Source organism: Armigeres subalbatus, chromosome 3 (assembly GCF_024139115.2).
Source record: "Armigeres subalbatus isolate Guangzhou_Male chromosome 3, GZ_Asu_2, whole genome shotgun sequence".
Taxonomy (NCBI): domain Eukaryota; kingdom Metazoa; phylum Arthropoda; class Insecta; order Diptera; family Culicidae; genus Armigeres; species Armigeres subalbatus.
Genome location: NC_085141.1, coordinates 40,464,083 through 40,481,693, shown reverse-complemented (window position 1 = coordinate 40,481,693; position 17,611 = coordinate 40,464,083). Strand labels below are relative to the sequence as shown.

Below are 17,611 nucleotides of genomic sequence, written 5' to 3'. Positions count from 1 at the left end.
CGGAAGTTCCTTCGGAAGTTCCTTCGGAAATTCCTCTGAAAGTAGCTTCGGGAATTCCTCCGGAAGTTCCTTTGGGAATTCCTCCGGAAGTTCCTTCAGGAATTTCTCGAAAGTTCCTTCGGGAATTCCTCCGGAAGTCCCTTCGAGAATTCCTCCGGAACATACTTCGGGAATTCCTCTGGAAGTTCTTTCGGGAATTCCTCCGGAAGTTCCTTCGGAAATTCCTCCGGAAGTTCCTTCGGGAATTCCTCCGGAAGTTCCTTCTAGAATTCCTCCGGAAGTTCCTCCGGGAATTCTCGATTTCGTCCAGGAATTCCTCCGGAAGTGCCTCCGGGAATTCTTCCGGAAGTTCCTCCGTGAATTCCTCCAGGAATTCCTTCGGGAATTCCTCCGAAAGTTCCTCCGGATTTCCTCCGGGAATTCCTCCGGAAGTTCCGGAAGTTCCGGAGGAATTCCCGGAGGAACTTCCGGAGGAATTCCCGGAGGAACTTCCGGAGGAATTCCCGGAGGAACTTCCGGAGGAATTCCCGGAGGAACTTCCGGAGGAATTCCCGGAGGAACTTCCGGAGGAATTCCCGGAGGAACTTCCGGAGGAATTCGGAGGAACTTCCGGAGGAATTCCCGGAGGAACTTCCGGAGGAATTCCGGAGGAATTTCGGAGGAACTTCCGGAGGAATTGGAGGAACTTCCGGAGGAATTCCCGGAGGAACTTCCGGAGGAATTCCCGGAGGAACTTCCGGAGGAATTCCCGGAGGAACTTCCGGAGGAATTCCCGGAGGAACTTCCGGAGGAATTCCCGGAGGAATTCCCGGAGGAACTTCCGGAGGAATTCCCGGAGAAACTTCCGGAGGAATTCCCGGAGGAACTTCCGGAGGAAGGAATTCCTGGAGGAACTTCTGAAGGAATTCCTTGAGGAACTTCGGAGGGATTTGCTGGAGGAACTTCCGAACGAATTCCTGGAGAAACTTCCGAAGGAATTCCTTTAGGAACTTACTTTATTCTTTTTCTTAGCCTTATCTATTTTATTTGTATTATTTGTCATATTTATCTTACTTACACCAGCATCACTGTTATCGCCCAAATTCTTTTCAAAGCTTTTGTGGAAACCTTGTACAGAAATGCTCTCACGATATTTTCTCATGTTGTTCTAGAAACGGCTCATGTTTTCAGTTTCCAAAACCAGCTGGAGTTTGTTTATTTTGATTTCCTCATTGCGTGATTGGTCGGCGCTGCTGCTGTTCTCTCGCCGAACAACTGCATGAGTGATAAATTTCTTCCGCATTGTTGCCAATTCCTTTTGTTCTCCGTTTACGGCAAATTCTCAAGCAATTGTAAATTGCATAATGATGAAATCATTTTGGCGACACTGACAGCGTCATTCTGGCGGGCTGAATTGGGCAATTTTCTCTCTCAGAGAGTGCTGCCACGTGCTTTTTTAACGGAAAACCCTTCCCTCAGACCTTAAGTTGACTGATTTAGAGCAATTTTACCATGTGTTGAACTTAATTTTAAAATTTAAAAAACACTTTAATAAAGAAAAAAAAAGCAATTTTACCTATTTGGATTAGGGTGTACCTAAATAAAAACAATATTTTTGATCTACTTTTTTTGTTTTAGATTTCTCGAAAAAGTCGTCTATGGGTGACTTTTCGAGCTCAAAAAAATGCAACTTTTGATGGGTAAATATGCTCAATACCCCAATTCCGATCAAAAGTAATAACCGTTTTTCTGTCAAAATTACATTTTTTTTCAAAAGTTGATGTCTTTGGTTAGGGCAAACCAAAAACATATGTTTACACGGCATTTGAAAGAGCAATTTATATTCTTTATCATGTCAAAAAATTGGAGATATGTTATTTTTTTATCTCAAGTTTTACCAATTTTACTGAAGTCATGGTTTTTCAAGTAAATTGATATAACTCGACAACGGAAGAAGATACAGACGATTTTATAATAGCAAAACACGCGTTTTGAAAAGCCCCAATAGTCTTCAGAAGGTGACATTTGTGAAAAATAAAATATGAAATGAACAGATCATAAATATTGATTTTTGAAGGACACCCTAGTCCTGGTAAGTAAAATTGCTCTAAACAAGTGAGCTTAAGAGCTACATGAAAAGTTTATATAGCAAAGTTGATTGGAAAAAGCTGCGCTATAATTTTGTAGAACATTTTATGTCAATATTCCGCAAAATAAAAAAAAAATAAAAATTTCACATTTTTATGAACCCTATTTTTTGATAACTCTGTAATTATGGCCCAAGTATCCAGAACAACTTTGTAGAACATTTTTTTTTTTAAAGTATACTTTAGGCCGAAAATGTATCTTTTCTCGTTAACCTTGCAATAAGGTGATAGTGATAAAACTTAAAAAAATTGTTAAAGCTATTGATGTTTTAATTTTCATTTTTCACAAATATCACCTTCTGAAGACTTTTGGAGCTTTTAAAAACGCGTATTTTGCTATTAGAATATCGTCTGCATTTTCTCCCATTGTTAAGCTATATCAATTTACTTGAAAATACATGATTTTAGTAAAATTGGTAAAACTTGAGATAAAAAAATTACATATCTCCAATTTTTTGACATAATAAAACATAATAACCCATCAAAAGTTGCTCATTGACGACTTTTTCGAGAAATCTAAAACAAAAATACTCCACTTGTCATAAGACGAGTTTATACAATCCCATTAAATTCCAACACTTAATTGTATCTTGACAGATACGTATTTCGACCTCAACAGTAAGGCCGTCTTCAGTGTCTTGTAAGTACAAAAATTATTGGAGTAAGCTGCCCCTCAGCTTTGTAGAACATAACATGTCAGTATTTCGAGAAATGAAAAAAATATTTTCTATTTTTTTTATATGATGGGCCACTCTATTTTTTGGTAGCACCATAATTATGACCTTACTATTTTAAACAATTTTGTAGAACAACAGTTTTTTTTCTAAAAATATAGTTTTTGCGTAAAATGTATCTTTCCGCGTAAATCTGTATCCTGGACCATAGTGGATTGGTATATAACACTATGGGTCTCCGAGACTTCTATAAAAAGTCCGGTTTTGGAGCGGTCCTATAGCCTTAGTATACGAGAAAGGCAAAAGTTGAACATATATTGCATTAATCTCGGAATTGATAATTATACAACGCCAACGCGCTCAAAAACTGCACAAAGCGAAAAAGAGAAAACTTTTCTATCAAGCGCGCGCTAAAGACACGTTCGAATGAGTCGCTGTACGGGACTTAAATGCTATAAAACCACAATAGATCCGTTAATGTTACTAAAGAATGCATCTATATTATACATTCTATAACAGAAGTCCCACCCATGTGGAAAATGCTATCACTAAAATTATTTAACGAAAAAGAAAAGAAAGTTCCATCACTTCCTCCAATTCCACCACTTGATTGTAATATTACATATCCGTATTTCGATCTCAACAGTAAGCCCGTCTTCATTGTTTCGAATTTCGAAACTGAAGTCGCTCTACGTCTTATGATTTGGTATAAATAACGCGGATGAACATCGATAATAATTGAAAAATCTGCAAACAACTTTTCACATTCATACTGTTTTTATAAACTCAAATCATACGAACGTTCATCACTTTTACAAACACTCATCCTTCTACTTTGGTCTTTGAGTAATGCTCACCCTAGAGCGCCTATGAAATTCCAGTCAACATAAATTTTGCTGTGCTGATTTGAATCGGAATACGCCGAAGACTAACTCAAAGTTTGTCATTTCCATAAGCCGTTCCGTTTCATGACGAGCCCATCTGTAAACCAATTCCCTGCCGAGGGATCAATTAAAAATATTTCAACTCTTCCAAATATCGCCCTCTGCTTTCGGGCCTAACCCGGCTGCCATTCCCTTTTCGGGGGATGTAAGTTTCAACTATCATCGTCGTCAACCAAACGCCCTAAAGTGTAGGAACGATGAACGTCAAAATGTATACGTACCTTGGTCTGGCAGCCGAACGTGAGTTGAAACCTCGAGACCCCCAAGGGAAATCAGCGATGACGATGGGTAACAACAACAACCGACTGGAGTGACCCGAGTGAGTGAGTTATGAGCGTTTCGAAAGCTTGTTCGGATTCAAGGTCAGCAGTTACTATGAAAAAGGAAATCTATCAAACGAAAACTTTGTCCACAACTTGCAAAAGTTCAAAACTTAAAAAAAAAATTGTGCAATAACGCCTCGGTTAGAAAATTTCAATTGGCTTCTGTTGATCAGCCATTCGCAGAATCGAAAATAAATTTCCGTTGGGGAAGATCATGCAACGTGGGTAACCGTGAAAAATCAATCAATCGCACGTGGAAATTGTACGCGCACTTACCTATGACATGCGTTTTTTTTTCTCTGCCTCACGGAGCCTCTTGTTGTCACCTCTAATAATAAATCAACAGGCAACGAAAAACCGGCAGCCTAGCAGTGCCATGTGAGGTTTTCCACTTTGCCGAACAGACATAGATGAGCGATTCCGAAGGCGTCGCGGAAATTGGAGTCCATTTTGCATCGGGTTTTCCCAGAACGGAAGTGACCGGAAGGCTGGGGAATCATTTGCAAGTCGAATTCATTTTTATTTTCTTTCGTTTGCTTGTGATTGGAATGCTAACCGGAGATTGACATTTTATATCCATTCCGCCGTGTTGCTAGCCAAATTATGATTGATGGATTATTATGTTCTGCTGATAAGCATTTTCCAAAGGTCTAATTTCCTAGCAGGGCGGCCTCCCGATTGCCAATGAATCTTTTTTTTCTGCACATTTTTTCACAATTTCGTTTCTCCCTAGAGGATCAAAGTGAGCCATGCTGTTGCTTTTTGCGCGGCCTACTCCGTGACCACGGGTTAACCTCGTCTGGTTTTACGAGGAGGGGCGAATATCCATTGATTGAATTGGTGGCGTTACAATTCCGCCACCATCGCAACACCATCCGTTGGGAATCTAATGAGGTAAACCCCGGTCGGTGTCCTCAACCCATGCCAAAATGAACCAATTCTGGGAATAGAAAAAAAATCTGCGAAAAAGGAAGCGAACGATAACTTCCTCCCTGCGAAGCAGAATTTTCCAATTTTCCGTCGGCGCTTCGGGGAAAGCAGAAACAACTCGGCATCGGCACCGACACCAGAGACAGATAAGAATTGAATCACGATTGGTATGCGGGAGTGTGTGTGTGTGGGCAGGAAGGCAGGAAGAATCGAAAAAAAAATCGGAAAAGCGAAAGCGTACCGAAATCAATGAACACAATTTGACGATTTCCCGCATCGCACTCGGTCGTAGGGTCGGGCTCGAAAGAAAAGCGTGCGCCTCCAAGACGAGTCAACGCGATACCATTATCGTCATCACCGTCATCGTTGACGAAGACAACGACAACAACGAGAAGGATCCACTTCATTATCATACAATCGAAATATGGAAGAGGCGTGGAAGTGAGTGAAAATATGCTTGTCGGGCAAATAAAGGCGCAAAACTAATGGAACAAGGCAAGGAAGGGAAATAAACCTTAACTTTCGATAAGGTTTCACAATTGTCATTATTGCAAATTCTGAGCAAAATGCTGTATCAAAATTTTAATATTCTTAATATAATTGAAGAAATAAACCACTGGGCATGAAGCGGAATATTATTTATACAAAATCAAATAAAAGCAATCGCTTCAAGCACATCCCCGAAAAATGGTAAAAAACCATTAGTAATGAGTGCTGTTTTGCTTTGCAATCAGATGGAGACCAATGCGAGCTTCATCATTATGGGATGCTCGTCCGCTCAGATATTTTGATTATTATTCATTCCAAAGGGTGTGTCGGACAAAATTTGATCGATTTAAACTTGACGCGATTCTTTTCATGCCGCTGTTTTGATTTTGAACATTAATCCCCAGCTGTTAGGTTGGCTTCAAAACAAGAGAAATTTGATAGTGTTGAATGTCAACTAGACACATAACCTCCCTGTTGAAGACTCAGAGCTAAATCGGGCAAAAAATTAGAAATTAAAAAAAAAATCCACTGCAAACAAGATTTACCGTAATGTTTTTCCCATGGAAATTTCGGAGATTCTCACATGGATATGCAGAATTTCACTCGAAAATTAAGAAGAATTTGCAATAGAAATGAGAAGAATCTCCTGTGTAGAATTTTATAAGAGTTTCCCGTGAAAATTCTGAAGAATTTTCCGCTGGCATTCAGAGAAACTTGCCGTGGAAGCTCTAGGGATATTATCAAGGACATTCCATTCTTTTTAAAATAAAGAAAATCCGTCAAAATCCTGCTTCATCCTGTGTTATGTTAATATCGGCAATGTAGTAAACAATATTAATTAATTAACCTGCTTGATCTATCAACATTTCGCATTTGGGGCAAACATTCGCGACACCTATTCTGACATCTGTCTCCAGGGGCAACGCCCACTTTATTCGTTCTGTTTTTATAGCCGGCGACTACGAACGGTTATAAATTCGATATGAGCCATCACGATCTTGGGTTCATCTTTTTGTCGCAGTTGACGTCGCGTCGCATCGTTTTTGCTTTTATTTCCTTCGTCATCGTCTCACTCGCCAAAATCGACGTCGTCTCCAAGGCGCCTCTGAGCGGACGATTTCGATCCTACTTACTATTTTATCCACGGCAGGCTGACTCAATAATGGGCACCACTGTTAGGACGGATTTCGACTGCTGTTGAAGTCTGTACACGCCGAATTCTGGGCGCTGAGATGGTTAGTGCCCGACAGGATCTATAAACCAAATGGATCGCTGAAAACCAATATTAATTTTTGTGTTTATTGTAATAGATTTTACCTTGATCGGATAGTCAAACAATATAAAAATATACGAGAAAGGCAAAAATCTTTACTAATGGAAAGCATCCGACCACGGATGAAATACAAACTCGATAAAGCAAAGCCAAATTTGAATTTTGAATTTTGTTTTTGTATCTGTCTGTATGTTTTATTAATGTGCAGAAATTCCTTCAAAGAGTTAGGCAAAACGCCAATTGTTTGAATGTCATATAGACGTCAAATTTTAAACTCCCCCCTCATCATTGTCTGAAGTAAGAAATAAAATTATTACGCTTAGGATTTGTTAATGTTATTCTATCAAAACCCCACACAACAGTTTTCGATATTTGTGGCGATTTTCTCAAAAGCTTCCTTAGGGTTTAACCACGTTTAACTGTAGATTAACTTTTTTTGCACTACTGAATAACATGAAGTGCTAAGCTGTCCTGCAAATGGAAAGTAGTTTATGAAATATTTCACAAAATTACACCAAAGAAAAAACCGACTGTCCGCAATTCAGCATTGACAAGTTAAGTACTGTCGGTGATGCTGTCGATGATGCCGATCCCTCTGCAGGTTTTCCTCTGGCGCACTTATGATGGTATCAACGACATTGAGCGACGTGATCGAGGTCACCACCAAAGTCCGTCCGTGCACTTGTTCTGGCACTGGCACTGGCTGCCTTCCTGCCGCCGGACTGTCTGGGTGAGATATGTTTGTGCGGCCGTCCGTCGTCCACCAGCCGACAAAAAAAAGTAGCCAAGCAGTCACGTTGCTTTCTACGGAGAACTATGGTCCGGAATCATTGCAAATGTTCGCAGTCGGAATTTTAAATAGATTTCAAGTTTTATTTTTTGGTACTGTGAATCATCGATATAGTCATAAAGCTTCCGAGTAAATTTGTCAACGAAATGGTCTGACAATCTGCCAGACATGTGGTGCAGAAACGCCATCACCGTTTTGGTGGGTGCTATTTTTGCGCAGTTGGTGGTTTGCTTTGTCTATTACAATTAAATATTTGGTGAGTGACAAAGTTTGCAAATCAGACAGTGCTGCTGGTTGATTCCGAGTGCATATAAGATAAGTCGATTATTCTGAAAGCATTCTGTTTGGTGAAGTTCCAGGAGAGAATTCCATGTTTTCATCATTTAATAGAACTTCCCGCAGAATTTCTTTAAGAAATTTTTGCAAATAGTTTTGAAAAAAAAATTCGCGCAAATTTAGAAACATTTGCGGTGCAAAATAGAAACGAAGATTTCCCGTGAAAATCTTAAAGAAATGGGAAAAAATAAATCAGTAGAAGTTTGGATGAATTCGCGTGAATCTGCATTTGAAATACGGATATATTGTGTAGGAAATTTGGATGATTTTCTTTTGGATGTATGGACTAGACCTGTGCGCCGCCGCGCCACGCCGCCACCGCCGTCAAAAATGATTCGACGCGCCACCGATTTTTTTTTCGGGGCTCTTGCATGAATTTATTAGGAATTTTAACCAGAAATAGTTGCGAATTTCTTCAGAAGCTTCTTAAAGAAATCCTTCTGGACTTGTATCAAGAAATCTTTTAAGAGCTCTTAAGAATAATCCCACTTTTCTATCATGATTTCTGCCTGGAGCAATATACCGGTGCAGTTCATGAAAGGATGTTTTTGGAGTATACCTTAACAAATTCCTGGGGAAATTTCAAAATAAATTTTCAAAGCAATTTTCCGAGAAATGTCTTTGTGAATCTATAAAGAGTGCAGTACCAGAAAAAAAATTGGTGGCTTTCAGAAGGAATTACTGTATTCCCGTAACACGGTAGATCACTTTGACGTAGTGTGTTGCGGTGTAAGATCTACCAAACAGAGCCCTAGCCTAATCCATTTTTCTAGCTAGGGCAATAAGTTGTGGTAATTAGGGATTCATCGAATTTAGTCCTCGCTGCCAACAGCAGTCTCAGAAATAAAACATAATTAATGTTACCTTGCAGACAGTTGAGAGACTCGAATTCCTCTTGTTTGAGGCTGAACTGTATGCAGCGGAAACAACTTTTCAAGCAATTAGTTAAAAAAAACTCGGTACCCGCTCCTAGGCTGAACTGACTGCTGGAAAAATCGAGTTAGGGGTTTAAATACGTACTAACTCTTCTTGAACTGATGAACAATGGTAGTGAGAGGAACACCCGGAAGTTCTTATTACTGAACAAATTCTATTGCTTGAAATGGTCTTGTAGATAGAGCTAAATCCCGGGTTTTAAGAGTTTCACTGGTGATATTCTAGAAGCAAGACAAGGATGTGGCTAGGACTCCGATGCATGGCCAAAAACAGTATTACTGTTCTGTTTTCTCAAGAATGGATTGATTTTCTATTGATAAAGGGCGCGCCTTCAATGGGATTGCTCTCTATAAAGGGTCTAAATAGCGGGACCTTGTCATGGTGGTCTTGAGAAAACAAAACAACAACTGTATCGAAGCCGATACTGCATTGCTTCTCAATAGCACTGGAGTAATTCGACATGCACTTAAACACTAAGAATACGGGTAACGCTACAAAAGATCTAGTAATTGGTCGCAGTGGCACACCAAAAAAAAAAAAGGAATTTCTTAAAAGTTTTTGTGGGAATTTCCGGGAGTATTTCAACTATACACACTTAAACAGAGACTCAATATTCGGTAATTCATTTTAATGGAGAGATCTCTAATCCGAAGAATTACGGATGTTTCGTAAATTTAGTTAATTAAGCTGAAATATCGATTAACGCGGTGGATGAAATATCATTTAACCATATTTTTTTACATTCTTCAAGTTTTTCTCGAAATAGCACGGAGGGAATTTGAATTGAATAAATAAGTATTTTTCAATGAACGTCGAAATCCCGCAGTCAATGACATTCCCTGCTTGAAATTACCGGAATTACCTAAGGGACTTCCGGAAGAACTCCCTTAGGAACTTCCGAAGAAAATCTTAGAGAGATTTCCTGAAGAATTTTGATGGAGCTTTTGTAGGAATTCCGAGAAGAATTCCTGGAAAAGCTTCCCGAAGAATCCCTGGAGGATCTTCCCAACTAATTTTGGTGGAACCTACGGAAGAACTCTTAGAAAAACTTTCGCAGGAATATTTGCAAGGAGGAAATCATGGAGGAACTTCCTGAGGATTTTCTGGAGGAACTTTCGAAAGCATTTTTGGAGGAACTCCAGGAGAAATTCCTAGAGGAACTTCCGGAGAAGTTCTATGAGGATCTTCCGAAGAAACTCCTGGAGGAACTTCTGTAGAGTTCTCGAAGAAACATCCTGAGGAAATTCTGAAAGAATTTGGATGAAATTAGTTAGGAATTCTGGGATGAATTCGTAGAGAACCTTACCTGTAGAAGCCTCCCGACAAATTTTTGAAAAAAAAATCTTTCAACCCAAGTCCTGGACGAGCATTTGGAGGAATTCCTGGAGGAAAGAAACTTCCTGAGGAAGAGCTAGATTTGGATTTGAATAACATTTGTTAGGACTTGACGAAGAATTCTTGAAGAATCTTTACGACGAATCCCTGGAGAAAATTCTGGAAGAATTCTTGAACAAATTCTTGAAGATAAATTGCTGGAGGAATTTGGGTGGAATTTGCTGGAACTTCTGAAAAAAATCTTGTAGAAACTTTCCGAAAATCCTGGAAAAACTTCCTGTGAAATTCTCGGAAGAACATCCAGAGCTTTCACAGGAATACCTGAAAGAACTTCCAGAAGAATCCCTGGAAGAACTTCCGGATGAATTCTTGGAAAAGCTTTCGGAGAAATTTCTGGAAGAACTTCCGGAGGAATTTCAGGAGGAATTTCAGAAAAAATCCCTGGAGGAATTTCAGAAAAAAGTCTGAAGTTTTCTAAGCAATTTGGGTGGAATTTGGTAGGAATTCCGAGAAGAATTCTTGAAGAGTCTTTCCGATGAATTCCTGGACAAGCTTCCCGAAAAGTTATTGGAAAAACTTCCCAAGGAACTCCAGCCCAAGCTTCCCGAGGAATTCCTGGACAAGCTTCCCAAAGAATTCCTGGGAGAAATTTCGGAGGAACTTCTGGAGGAAATCGTGGAGGAACTTTCGGAGAAATTCCTAGTGGAACTTCCGGAGAGATTCCTAGTGGATCTTCTGTAGAAATTTCTAGAGAATTCCTGGTGGAATGAAATTCACCATTTCATTGGATATCCGAATGAATCTCCGTTAGAAATTCAAATGAATTTCCGTTGGAAATTCGAATGAATTTCCGTTGGAAATTCGAATGAATTTCCGTTGGAAATTCGAATGAATTTCCGTTGGAAATTCGAATCAATTTCCGTTGGAAATTCGAATGAATTGCCGTTGGAAATTCGAATGAATTACCGATGGAAATTCGAATGAATTACCGTTGGAAATTCGAATGAATTTCCGTTGGAAATTCCAATGAAAATCCGTTGGAAATTTCGGATGAATTTCCGTTGGAAATTTCGAATGAATTTCCGTTGGAAATTCGAATGACTTTCCGTTGGAAATTCGAATGAATTTCTGTTGAAAATTCGGATGTATTTCCGTTGTATATTCGAATTAATTTCCGCTGGAAATTCGAATGAATTTCCGTTGGAAATTCGAATGAATTTCCGTTGGAAATTCGAATGAATTTCCGTTGGAAATTCGAATGAATTTCCGTTGGAAATTCGAATGAGTTTCCGTTGGAAATTCGAATGAATTTCCGTTGGAAATTCGAATGAATTTCCGTTGGAAATTCCAATGAATTTCCGTTGGAAATTCGAATGAATTTCCGTTGGAAATTCGAATGAATTTCCGTTGGAAATTCGAATGAATTTCCATTGGAAATTTGAATGAATTACCGTTGGAAATTCGAATGAAAATCCGTTAGAAATTCGGATGAATTACCGTTGGAAATTCCAATGAAAATCCGTTAGAAATTCGGATGAATTACCGTTGGAAATTTCGAATGAATTTCCGTTGGAAATTCGAATGACTTTCCGTTGGAAATTCGAATGAATTTCTGTTGAAAATTCGGATGAATTTCCGTTGTATATTCGAATTAATTTCCGCTGGAAATTCGTATGAATTTCCGTTGGAAATTCAAATGTATTTCCGTTGGAAATTCGAATGAATTTCCGTTGGAAATTCGTTGGAAATTCGAATGAGTTTCCGTGGGAAATTCGAATGAATTTCCGTGGGAAATTCGAATGATATTCCGTTGGAAATTCGAATGAATTTCCGTTGGAAATTCGAATGAATTTCCGTTGGAAATTCGAATGAATTTCCGTTGGGAACTCGAATGATTTTCCGTTGTCAATGTGGATGAATTTCTATTGGAAATTCGGATGAATTTCCGTTGAAAAGTAAGATAAATTTCCGTTGAAAAGTAGGATGAATTTCCGTTGAAAAGTAGGATGAATTTCCGTTGAAAAGTAGGGTGAATTTCCTTTGGAAATTCGAATGAATTTTTGGTGGAAATTCTAATGAATTTCCGATGGAAATTTAAATGAATTTCCGTTGGAAATTCGAATGAATTTCCGTTGGAAATTCGAATGAATTTCCATTGGAAATTAGAATGAATTTCCGTTGGAAATTCGAATGAATTTCCGTTGGAAAATTGAATGAATTTCCATTGGGAATTCGAATGAATATCCGTTGAAAATTCGAATGAATTTCCGTTAGAAATTCGAATGAATTTCCGTTAGAAATTCGAATGAATTTCCATTGGAAATTCAAATGAATTTCCATTGGAAATTCGAATGAATTTCCGTTGGAAATTCGAATGAATTTCCGTTGGAAAATTGAATGAATTTCTATTGGGAATTCGAATGAATTTCCGTTGGAAATTCGAATGCATTTCCGTTGGAAATTCGAATGAATTTCCGTTGGAAATTCGAATGAATTTCCGTTGGAAATTCGAATGAATTTCCGTTGGAAATTCGAATGAATTTCCGTTGGAAATTCGAATGAATTTCCGTTGGAAATTCAAATGAATTTCCGTTGCAAATTCGAATGAATTTCCGTTGGAAATTTGAATGAATTTCCGTTGCAAATTCGAATGAATTTCCGTTGGAAATTTGAATGAATTTCCGTTGCAAATTAGAATGAATTTCCGTTGCAAATTTGAATGAATTTCCCTTGCAAATTTGAATGAATTTCCGTTTGAAATTTGAATGAATTTCCGTTGGAAACTCGAACTTTCGTTGAAAACTCGGAAAAGATTCAGTTGGAAATTCGAATGAATTTTCGTTGGAAATTTGAATGGATTCCTGTTGGAAATTCGAATGAATTCCCGACGGAAATTCGAATGAAATTCATTTGGAAATACCAATGAATTTCCGTTGGAAATTCGAATGAATTTTCGTTGGAAATTCGAATGAATTTTCGTTGGAAATTCGAATCAATTTCCGTTGGAAATTCGAATGAATTTCCGTTGGAAATTCGAATCAATTTCCGTTGGAAATTCGAATCAATTTCCGTTGGAAATTCGAATGAATTTCCGTTGGAAATTCGAATAAATTTCCGTTGGAAATACGAATAAATTTCCGTTGGAAATACGAATGAATTTCCGTTGGAAATTCGAATGAATTTCCGTTGGAAATTCGAATGAATTTCCGTTGGAAATTCGAATGAACTTCCGTTGGAAATTCGAATGAATTTCCGTTGGAAATTCGAATGAATTTCCGTTGAAAATTCGAATGAATTTCCGTTGAAAATTCGAATGAATTTCCGTTGGAAATTCGAATGAATTTCCGTTGGAAATTCGAATGAATTTCCGTTGGAAATTCGAATGAATTTCCGTTGGAAATTCGAATGAATTTCCGTTGGAAATTTTAATGAATTACCGATGGAAATTCGAATGAATTACCGTTGGAAATTTGAATGAATTTCCGTTGGAAATTCGAATGAATTTCCGTTGGAAATTCGAATGAATTTCCGTTGGAAATTCGAATGAATTTCCGTTGGAAATTCGAATGAATTTCCGTTGGAAATTCGAATGAATTTCAGTTGGAAATTTGAATGAATTTCCGTTGGAAATTCCAATGAAAATCCGTTGGAAATTTCGGATGAATTTCCGTTGGATATTTCGAATGAATTTCCGTTGGAAATTCGAATAACTTTCCGTTGGAAATTCGAATGAATTCGAATGAATTACCGTTGGAAATTCGAATGAATTACCGTTGGAAATTTGAATGAATTTCCGTTGGAAATTCGAATGAATTTCCGCTGGAAATTCGAATGAATTTCCGCTGGAAATTCGAATGAATTTCCGTTGGAAATTTGAATGAATTTCCGTTGGAAATTCGAATGAATTTCCGTTGGAAATTCGAATGAATTTCCGTTGGAAATTCGAATTAATTTCCGTTGGAAATTCGAATTAATTTCCGTTGGAAATTCGAATTAATTTCCGTTGGAAATTCGAATTAATTTCCGTTGGAAATTCGAATGAATTTCCGTTGGAAATTTGAATGAATTACCGTTGGAAATTCGAATGAATTAGCGTTGGAAATTCGAATGAATTACCGTTGGAAATTCGAATGAATTTCCGTTAGAAATTCGAATGAATTTCCGTTGGAAATTCGAATGAATTTCCGTTGAAAATTCGAATGAATTTCCGTTGGAAATTCGAATGAATTTCCGTTGGAAATTCGAATGAATTTCCGTTGGAAATTCGAATGAATTTTCATTGGAAATTCGAATGAATTTTCATTGGAAATTCGAATGAATTTCCGTTGGAAATTCCAATGAAAATCCGTTAGAAATTCGGATGAATTACCGTTGGAAATTTCGAATGAATTTCCGTTGGAAATTCGAATGACTTTCCGTTGGAAATTCGAATGAATTTCTGTTGAAAATTCGGATGAATTTCCGTTGTATGTTCGAATTAATTTCCGCTGGAAATTCGAATGAATTTCCGTTGGAAATTCAAATGTATTTCCGCTGGAAATTCGAATGTATTTCCGTTGGAAATTCGAATGAATTTCCATTGGAAATTCGAATGAATTTCCATTGGAAAATCGTATGAATTTCCGTTGGAAATTCGAAAGAATTTCCGTTGGAAATTCGAAAGAATTTCCGTTGGAAATTCGAAAGAATTTCCGTTGGAAATTCGAAAGAATTTCCGTTGGAAATTCGAAAGAATTTCCGTTGGAAATTCGAAAGAATTTCCGTTGGAAATTCGAAAGAATTTCCGTTGGAAATTCGAAAGAATTTCCGTTGGAAATTCGAATGAATTTCCGTGGGAAATTCGAATGAATTTCCGTGGGAAATTCGAATGAATTTCCGTGGGAAATTCGAATGAATTTCCGTGGGAAATTCGAATGAATTTCCGTGGGAAATTCGAATGAATTTCCGTGGGAAATTCGAATGAATTTCCGTTGGAAATTCGAATGAATTTCCGTTGGAAATTCGAATGAATTTCCGTTGGAAATTCGAATGAATTTCCGTTGGGAACTCGAATGATTTTCCGTTGTCAATTTGGATGGATTTCCATTGGAAATTTGGATGAATTTCTATTGGAAATTCGGATGAATTTCCGTTGAAAAGTAAGATAAATTTCCGTTGAAAAGTAGGATGAATTTCCGTTGAAAAGTAGGATGAATTTCCGTTTAAAAGTAGGGTGAATTTCCTTTGGAAATTCGAATGAATTTTTGGTGGAAATTCGAATGAACTTCCGATGGAAATTTAAATGAATTTCCGTTGGAAATTCGAATGAATTTCCGTTGGAAATTCGAATGAATTTCCATTGGGAATTCGAATGAATTTCCGTTGGAAATTCGAATGAATTTCCGTTGGAAATTCGAATGAAATTCCGTTGGAAATTCGAATGAATATCCGTTGAAAATTCGAATGAATTTCCGTTAGAAATTCGAATGAATTTCCATTGGAAATTCGAATGAATTTCCGTTGGAAAATTGAATGAATTTCCATTAGGAATTCGAATGAATTTCCGTTGGAAATTCGAATGCATTTCCTTTGGAAATTCGAATGAATTTCCGTTGGAAATTCGAATGAATTTCCGTTGGAAATTCAAATGAATTTCCTTTGCAAATTCGAATGAATTTCCGTTGGAAATTCGAATGAATTTCCGTTGGAAATTCAAATGAATTTCCTTTGCAAATTCGAATGAATTTCCGTTGGAAATTCGAATGAATTTCCGTTGGAAATTCGAATGAATTTATGTTGGAAATTCGAATGAATTTCCGTTGGAAATTCAAATGAATTTCCGTTGGAAATTCGAATGAATTTCCGTTGGAAATTAGAATGAATTTCCATTGGAAATTCGAATGAATTTCCGTTGGAAATTCGAATGAATTTCCGTTGGAAAATCGAATGAATTTCCGTTGGAAATTTGAATAAATTTCCGTTGGAAATTCGAATGAACTTCCATTGGAAACACGAATGAAAGTCCGTAGAAAATTTGAATGAGTTTCCGTTAGAAATTCGAATGAATTTCCGTTGGAAATTCGAATGAGTTTCCGTTAGAAATTCGAATGACGGATATTCATTCGAATTTCCAACGGAAATGCATTCGAATTTTTAACGGAAATTCATTCGAATTTCCAGCTAAAATTCATAATTTTGGGGACGTTGATACAAACTCACGCAGTGTAAATAACACATGCTGAAGCCGTCTTACACAAAATTTCATTATAATCAACCCATGAGGCGACATGTTATGGATCTTTGAAAGTGATGCAATTTGATTCCGAACACCCTTTATGTACTGTTTTTTGTTGCAATCATACTTGCTAACAGCTGAAAAAAAATTAACAAAATTAAGCAAAGAAGCAATTTGCTATCCATTTTTGATAATTATTGATTAAGGAGGAGAGGAGCAGCACCTCTTTTAATATTGTATGAAGCTTTACAACGGAAATGCGATTCGGAACTTTATCGGCTATCAACTCAGCATGTGAAAAACCAATAAAGAACTAATATGAAAATATCAGCAGTATATAATTTATACAGATATTTGTATAATCATACAGATTTTGATATTTTGTAAATTGAAGATGTGTAAAATTTGAATATCACAGTTTAATAACTTGAATCATAATACGTTTCCAATCTGAAAATAATCTCATCAAAGCAAATGAGTCTAATAGGATTCAAATCGCTCCTGTTTCGTTGCTCTCGCTTGATTCTAATTCGATTTCAACAGCACATTATAAATCCAATAAGGACTTTACCGTTCGTGTGAATGGGTTCAGCGGGGAAACTTATCCGCTAGGGAATGTGCGCGATATCGATGGGAGCCGCTCCATTAAAACTATTATAACCCAACCCTAAAAGCACACATACGTACTAACCCAGTATCAAAAGTCAAATTAAAGTTAACCAACCCCTCGCAAGGGTTAAGCTCACCCCAACAAGGCGGCTAACAACTGAAACTGATTCCATGCATGAGTAGACACGCGATATTCTCCATTGCTTCTTATATTCCGCACTATGGGTACCGCCTGGAGCCGAAATCCGTCCACATTGTATTTGATTTTAACTTGCTTTAAAATCATGTATTCGAATTGTTCTCATCTGTATGCTTATAAAGTTTTTAAACATGTTCAGCGGAGCTTACTAACTTTTTACAATGATAACAATAACAATCAAAATGAAGAATTATGTAACGCCATTGCACATGTGGATAAAACAATGTTTTAGGAACTAATTTTTCCACCATCATTTTGAAATTCCGAAAAGTACAAAATTCTGTCCGACACGGTACTTCAATTTACTAACCTCTCACAATCTCGCCGCCAGTCTCGCTGTTGACCCAACACGTCGCCACATCCCCCGGCTTCTACCCAGACAAACTGGAGACTGTTTAATTATATTTTTAAATTAATTTGCGATTCAATCTGG

The 17,611-nt window shown here is 37.6% G+C and overlaps 2 protein-coding genes across 10 annotated transcripts in view; one reads left to right on the top strand and one right to left on the bottom strand.

Annotated features, from left to right (window-relative positions):
* Nucleotides 1-17,611, bottom strand: part of LOC134224947 (G protein-activated inward rectifier potassium channel 3-like) — a 494,447-nt gene that overhangs the window by 168,301 nt on the left and 308,535 nt on the right. The gene's annotated exons all lie outside the window — the stretch shown is intronic.
* LOC134224949 (serine/threonine-protein phosphatase 2B catalytic subunit 3-like) overlaps nt 1-17,611 on the top strand; it is a 194,118-nt gene that overhangs the window by 61,150 nt on the left and 115,357 nt on the right. The gene's annotated exons all lie outside the window — the stretch shown is intronic.